We start from the raw sequence: 7,671 nt of genomic DNA, 5'->3' as shown, positions 1-7,671 counted from the left end.
CTGAGTGGACTGAGCACTGACCTGTGAACCAAAAAAAAGTCGCTGGTTTGATCCCTTGTCAGGGCACATGCCTGGATTGCAGGCCACGTCCAGGTTGGGGGCAAGCGAGAGGCAACTGATTGATATTTCTGACGCTTTTCTTGTACGTGGATATGTCTTTCCTTTCCCTTCTCCCTCCCTTCTCCTCTCTCTGAAAATAAATAAATAAAATCTTTTTAAAGAAAGAAGCGTTTGCAGTGGACAATGGAGGGGCCCAGCTTTTCGTATTCCTGCTTGCTGATCCACCTCCTGGAATGTGAACAACAGGCCAGGATGAAGCACCCAATTCACACTGAGTACTCGCATTCCGGAGAGTGATGATCTTGACCTTCATTGTGCTGAAGGTCAGGGCTGTGATTTCCTGCATGCTGTCAAACATGCCAGAGTACCTGTTGGTCCCATCAGACAGTACTGTGTTGGCATACAAGTCCTTCCAGATGTCAACATCACACTTCATGATGGAGTTAAAGATGGTCTTGTGGATATCAGAGGACTCCATACCCAGGAAGGAAGGCTGCATGAGTGCTGTGGACACCAGAACCACTGGTTGCTGATGGTGAGCACCTGACAGTTGGGCAACTGATCACTCTCAAGGAGGAGAGCTTGGTGGTGGCCTTCTCCTGCTCCAAGTCCAAGCCAACATAGCAGAGCTTCTTGGGTCATGCATGATTTCTCATTTGGCTGTGGTGGTGAAGCTGTAGGCATGCTCTGTGAGGCTCTTCATGAGGTAGTCCATCAGGTCCTGGGCAACCAGGTCTGGATGCAGGATGTTGTAAAGCGGGATAGACCTCGTAGATGGCACCATGTGAATAACTCTATCCCTAGGCTCCATTATAAAGCCAGCGATGCAGCCAGAGGCAGAAAGATACAGCAAAGCCCAGATGGCCGCACACATGGCCCAGGTGTTGAAATTTTCAAACAAGATCTGAGTTCATATTCTCTCTGTTGGCACTGGGGAGCCTCAGTCAGCAGCAGCAGGTGCTCCTCAAGGAGGGGTCACATGTAGCTCCTTATAGAAGGTGTGGTGCCAGATCTTCCCAAGGTCCTGCTATTTGATGACTATGCTATGTTGAGGTACTTCAGGGTCAGAATGCCACACTTGCTCTGGAATTTTTGCACCCACCGTAATCCACCATGACACCTTGGGCAACCCAACAATGGAAGGGAACACTGCTTGGGGGTGATCATTTCCAGCAAAGCCAGCTTTACGTATGCCAAAGCCACCGTCAATGATGAGCTCAGCAATTTCTTCTTGCGTTCTAATAGAGGAGAGCTGGAGCCGAGAAACGAGGAAGCTGAGCCACGGGAGCACATGGACTTCAAGAGTTTTTATATACTGTGTTTTTATTGTCTACAATTTCAGCTAATGGTTTCCCCCTTTTCTAAACTTTCTTTAAAATAGTTTTAAATTTTGCACATAGAAAGAATTTCATCCCCCTAATTTTATTAATTTCTCTTACACTGCATTGTAATCAAAGAATGCTATCTTTACTCTTTACTGTTTGGATGTTGCTGAGGTTTTTCTTTATGGCTTAATGGTTTTTGTGAGTGCTCATGTATTTAGGACATACAGTTTGATATATTAATCAGGTCTACCTTATCAACCACATTACTAAGGTTTCCATAATGTACTTTTTATTTATTTATTTTTAATTATATTATATTGATTATGCTATTACACTTATCCTGATTTTTCCTCCTTTGTCCTCCTCCACCCAATACTCCCTCCTCCCTCAGGCAATTCCCGCACCATTGTCCATGTCCATGGGCCATGTGTATAAGTTCTTTGGCTACTTCATTTCCTATACTGGACTTTATATCCCCATGGCTATTCTCTTACGACCTATTTGTACTTCTTAAACCCCTCACCTCTTCACTCTTTCTCCTCCTCCCCGCTCCCATCTAGCAACCTTCTAGTAACTAACTTTTTTTTCTCTTGCTTTTGAGAGTCTCTTTTTCTCTTTAGTTTTTGGCCTTTTAATAATGATGTATCTTGGAGTGCGCCTCTTTGCACCCATCATAATTGGGACTCCGTGCTTCCTGGACTTGCATGTCTATTTCCTCCACCAAATTAGGCAAGTTTTCTTTCACTATTTTTTTCAGATAGATTTCCATTTCTTGCTCTTTCTCTTCTCCTCTGGCACCCCTCTGAACCAAATGTTGGACCTCGTAAAGTTGTTCCAGAGGCTGTTTATACTACCCTCATTTTTCAAATTATTTTTCTTCTTGTTCTATGTGGTTGTTTTTTGCTTCCTTATGTTCCAAATCACTGATCTGATTCTCGGCTTCATCCACTCTACTGTTGTTTCCCTGTAAATTATTCTCTATTTCCATCAGTGAATCCTTCACTTCTGACTGTTTTTTTTTTATGCTGTTGAGGCCTCACTAATTTCCTTGAGTATCTTTATAAAGAGTGTTTTGAACTCTGCATCTGAGAGATTGCTTACCTCCATTTCATTTAGCTCTTTTTTGGGGGGGGGGGGAGTTTTGATCTGTTCTTTCATTTGGTCCATGTGTCTTTGTCTCCTCGTTTTCCCCATCCCTCTGTGTTTGTTTCTATGTATTAGACAGAGCTGCTTTGACTCCATGTCTTGGTAGTGCGGCCTAAGGTAGTGGGTATCCTACAGGGTCCAGTGGCACAGCCTCCCTTATCATCCAAGCTGGGTACTCAAGTTGTGCCCTTCATGTGGGCTGGGTACACCCTTCTCTTTTAGCTGAGCCTTGGTTGCTATTGGCAAATCAATGGGAGGGATTCACCCAGGCGAGTTAGCTGCAAGGACTGTCTATGACCACTGACTACTAACCTCCTCCTTCTGCAGAAGATCAGCTGTGCAGGAGCAGGTTGGTGGTTCTACAAATTGGTCTGTAGCTGTCCACTCAGTGCATTGGTTCTGGGGTTTCTGGGATGGTGCAGACCAAGGTCAGCCCCCACCTGTGTTTTGCCCGCAGCACCCCATGAGAACTGTAACGCCATCTGTGATAACTGCTACTTGTGCTGGGCTTGGAGAGTCCCAGGTCTAGCCAAGCTGTGACTCTAATCTGGCTGCCGCTAGGGCCTACTGAAGCCAGCTGTTGCTTGTTTGATAAGATTTAGGAGCGGATACCAGCCATTCTTGTGAAAAAGTGGCTTGAGTGCGCCTGTAAGTTGGGTGGGGTAGCACCTCTGTGGATCACACAGTATTAGCCAGCTTAATGGCACCTTAGATATGGCACCAGTCTGCCAGCTCTGTAGAGGGAAGGTTCAGCAAAGGGACAATGGCCTTTGCTCACCCCTATGCCAGACACTTGTCTCTCCCTGTATACCACTGGTTTGCTTCAAGATGTCACCCTGATGTCACCTCTGAAGCTCCGAGGGATCCAGTCTTGGTAGCTGAGTCCCTGTGTGGATTCCCCAAGAGGAACTGCTTAGGGTTCCAGCAGCCTCCTCCACCGACTCAATCCCCAGTGTTTTTTGCAGCCAGAAGTTGTGGGGACTTATCTTCCTGGCACTCGAATCCTGGGCTGGGGGCCTGGTGTGGGTCTGGGTCTCCTTGCTTCTGAGATATCCCTCCTAAATTTTTATCCATGTGGGTGTGGGACCAGCCTGTGCCATGTCCGCACTGGTCCTACCAGTCTGGATGGATGTGGTTTCTTCAATTCTGTAGTTGTCGGACTTCCATTCAACTCAATTTCTGACATTCCTGAGTGATGGTTGTTCTATATTTTAGTTGTAATTTTGATGTGGTTGTGCAAAGAGATGAGCCATGTCTGCCTATACCACCATCTTGACTGGAAGCCTCAACTTATTTATTTACTTGTTCTCTCATAGACTGAGAAGCAGAAGAGTTAAGTAATTCTAATAAATTATCAACAGTACATGGTAAAGTTCTTTAGGAAATGGTAAAATGGAAGTTAGACAGTGTCACTTCAGAACCTCAACTGTTAACTATTTATATTGTACTGAGTTTCATGGGGGTTCATTAGATTTTTCTCTGTGCAGTATCACTTGGTTGTCAAACCATTCAGTAGGAGAAAGAGAGATCTCCCAGGGAACCAACTTGAATTTAATGAAAAGTTTGTGAAGACACAAGATTTTGTGTAGCAATTTAGGAAGATATCCAGGAAGTTAGGTGATTCTCTCCAGAACTGAGTACTTGCACAAACTGTAAAAAGACCAGAGAAAAAGGAACTGCAAACTGTGTGGAGTGTTGGTCAGTGAGGTTGCCAAGGATGTGGTCTACTTAGCAAGGATGCTGAGTGTTGGGGCAAGGAGAATGCAGTTACATCTGGGATGATAAATGACTAATATAAGGCAACTAAAAAAGGGGAGATCAAGCTACACCACCAATCTGTAAGATGGTTATGACAATGGAATTGTTTATCCCTGGCAGGCCTTCCAAGCACTGACTGGGAAGGAAGATATCACTTGCAGGAGACACCACCAGCCAGATACTTGCAGGGGAATGCCCCTGAGCTGTTTTGCCTCTGAAGGGAAGTGACAGCTCCACTGTGGTGGAGGGTGGGGCAATCTGTGCCTCTGGCTGGTAGGCCTTTCATCTCCTAAGAAAGGAGAAAGATGTCAGTACTGAAGAAGCTAGTCTGTTCACCACCATAAATGAGTCCATTTTAGGGAAATCTTTGGGCCTTATGTTTAAAAAAAGACATAAGCCAGAGTAGTGTTCTGCATAACAAAAAAAACTACTCTCTGTAGGTATCTTGTGGGCTCAAATGCAGAAAGAGTGTCAGTTCTCTACAGTTCAGAGGGTGAGTTAGTTACCCTGGCCCTTAGCAGAAGATCCTTAGGTACTTCACTCACAAGGATGGAGAATCCAAAACTTTATCAATGTGCTGGGAGAGAAATGGAATGGTTGTAAAACTGATTCCCTGGGTATCTGGCAGCTTTGGAGTGGGGAAGATGAGTATGTTGGAGATAAAAGAAATCATAGATTTGCTCTCACACCCTCATTCTTCACATCCTGGACGAAGCTATGAAGAGGTGAAACAGCTGGTTATTTGAAGCTGTCCATTCTCAGGTGAGCAAGGAAAGATGTGGGATTGAATCGGCTTAGAAATAAAGCTGGCCATGGAGAGGGGGAAGGCTGGAGTGGCTGTGATACTTTGAGCAGGAAAACTCTGACAGAAGGTGGTGAACAAGGAGCAGATACAACCAGTGGTTGTTGGTTGACAGTTAGTCAATCCAGTGCTAGCCAATTCAGTGCTAACAGAAATCCATACTTTGGTGTGTGGTGAAGAAGGACAATTTATTCATTGCAAAACAGGTCAATTGTGATACAATAAGGTATGAAAACAGCAAGGCAATGAGGCAGCCCTGGGGAGAGGCAGCCCTGGGGAGAGGCAGCCTTGGGAAGAGGTAGCCCTGGGACCAAGCTCCTCTTAGTTGGACTGCTCTGCTCCTCATATCCTATTGTGCTCTGCTTCATACCAGTCTGCTTTGCACTGTTCTGCTCTGCACTGGCCTGCTCAGTTCTTTGCCATCCTGCTCTGACCTGCACTGGTCTGCTCCACTCTGCTCCAGCTAGTTCAGTGCCTAACCAAAGAAAAAGCCACCAGACCATAACTATAGAAAGAAGTTTAGAACTCGCTGTGAAGAATAACTGGTTGTTGGATGTCTCAGAAGGACAAAGCAGCTTTGGGCTTGTGATAGTTGGTTCTAAGAATAGATGGCTTATTAGTCATTTTTGCAACTACAGTATAGCCTTAATTATGTTTGGTCAGAAACATTGGGCTGTTGCTTGACAGCATCCTATTGAAAACATTGTTTATCGCAGTCCAACCACTAGCAGAGCTGCTTTGCACTATCTTTGCACTATCTCAGGCTGTAATTAGAGTTGAATAGAAGGTCCTAGTTGGGGAAAGTAATTTGGTTGGCTACAAAGCCACAGTAAGCCTTAGTAGGGTAATGACTCTAGAGGAACATTACGGGAAAATTCAACTAAAAGAAATGGAAATGAGGGATATGGCTTGCATGGAAGTGGGACACTGCTCAGCAGTTGAAATGTCTAAGGTAAACTTTTCCTCAATACCCAGAAACTGCTCCCTGCACTTCCACAGGTACTCTATGTTGTGAGAAGACTGAGGTGCCTGGGGAGACAACACAAAAATTATACTGAATATAAGATACCATGGCCCTGGCTGGTGTGGCTTAGTGGACTGAGTGCTAGCCTGTGAACTGAAAAGTCACCAGTTTGACTTTCAGTGAGGGCACATGCCTGGGTTGTAGGCCAGGTCCCCAGTTGGGGGCATGCAAGAGGCAACCAATCAATGTATCTTTTGCATATCAATGTTTCTCTCCTTTTCTTTCTCCCTCACTTCCCCTCTCTCTAAAAATAAATAAATAAAATCTTTTTTAAAAGATACTATGCACTTCCCCTTCCTGTTGTGGTTGGCTTTGAGCTATATTACCTTGAGGAATTTGGCTTTAAGTTGCAAGCTTTTTTCTCTCTTAATACTAGCAAAGCTGGACCCACAATTTAGTTTAAACTTCTCCTTGTTCTGATAAAGTAACAAGGTTGGACAGACTTAGTTTCGTAGTGTAAAGCAAAAATGTTCTCTAAAATGGAAAGGGTTGAGATACTGTGAATTTACAAATCTAAAATGTTCATGGGACCTGTAAAGTACCATGTGTGTATGTATACTTGTGACTCTGCTCAACTTCTTTCTTTTTTGAGAAGGCCTTTTTTTTTTTTTTAGATTTTAGGTCAGAGGAACCAGAGGAGGGACACACCCAACAACTGTAGAAGCAGGAAATACCTATTCAAAATCTGAAGACAAAAACATGTATATTGAGACTATTTGTGCATATTTGGAGAATATGGATACTTGGTTCACTTCGTGCAATGTGTATAGTGTGATTTAGGCAGTTTTGTCCATGCAAACTTAATTGTCTTCTTTGGAGAGTATTTCTTTGCTAGATCACATTCCAGAAGTATCAGGAACTAAATCCCATAGGACAGCAAGAGGGGAAATTACAGGAGCAATGTTCTTCTCAAGCTGGAAAAGGGTCAGTGAAGAGGGACTGGCTGGGCTTGGCAAACGTTTACTTGAACTATTATGTGAATTGAACTATCGATGGGAGTATTTAGAACCAAAAAATATAGACTTTGAGGAAAGTGAAAAATGAAAACTGTCTTTGTTTTTCATAATTTATATGGTTATATAAAAGTAAATGAGCTACTTACTATAATATCTGCATATCTCTTGTAGTGATGCTGCATTCTAAATTTATGATAGGCCAACTTCCGTGTAAGGGGAGGATGAGCAGTATCCAGTTTTCAGGGAAGATCTTAGTGAAACGTTTTCTTAGGCTCCACTGAGGAAGAAATGCCAATCAGGCACGAAGTTAGGCAGTATAGAACTTTACTGGGGTTTGTGCACCCGGGCGAGGTTTTCTGGTCCACGCAGAGTGAGGCCGGGGAAGTCGCACCCAAGCAGGAAATGTGGCCGAGTTGGGGTGGGGGGTATTTTCGTTGGCTCTCTTCGTGGGAGCTTGGGATTGGTCCCCTTTGAACAAAGCAGCAATATATCATTGGTGGTTCTCCTTGGGCTCAGGTTGCTATACGGATAAAGCTCGCCCTTTTAGCTCTCTGCTTTGACATCAGCTGTCTTTTCTGGGTTGTAATTCAGCCACCATTT

At 44.2% G+C, this 7,671-nt stretch overlaps 1 pseudogene; it reads right to left on the bottom strand.

Moving 5' to 3' along the window:
- Positions 1-215: 215 nt before the first annotated feature.
- LOC118997083 (actin, cytoplasmic 3-like) lies at positions 216-3,150 on the bottom strand (annotated as a pseudogene).
- Between the last annotated feature and the right edge of the window lie 4,521 nt (positions 3,151-7,671).

Source organism: Sturnira hondurensis, unplaced genomic scaffold (assembly GCF_014824575.4).
Source record: "Sturnira hondurensis isolate 20B ecotype Veracruz unplaced genomic scaffold, ASM1482457v3 Scaffold0012467, whole genome shotgun sequence".
Taxonomy (NCBI): domain Eukaryota; kingdom Metazoa; phylum Chordata; class Mammalia; order Chiroptera; family Phyllostomidae; genus Sturnira; species Sturnira hondurensis.
The sequence above is the reverse complement of the archived record's forward strand: the minus strand, read 5'-3'. Positions and strand labels throughout refer to the sequence as shown.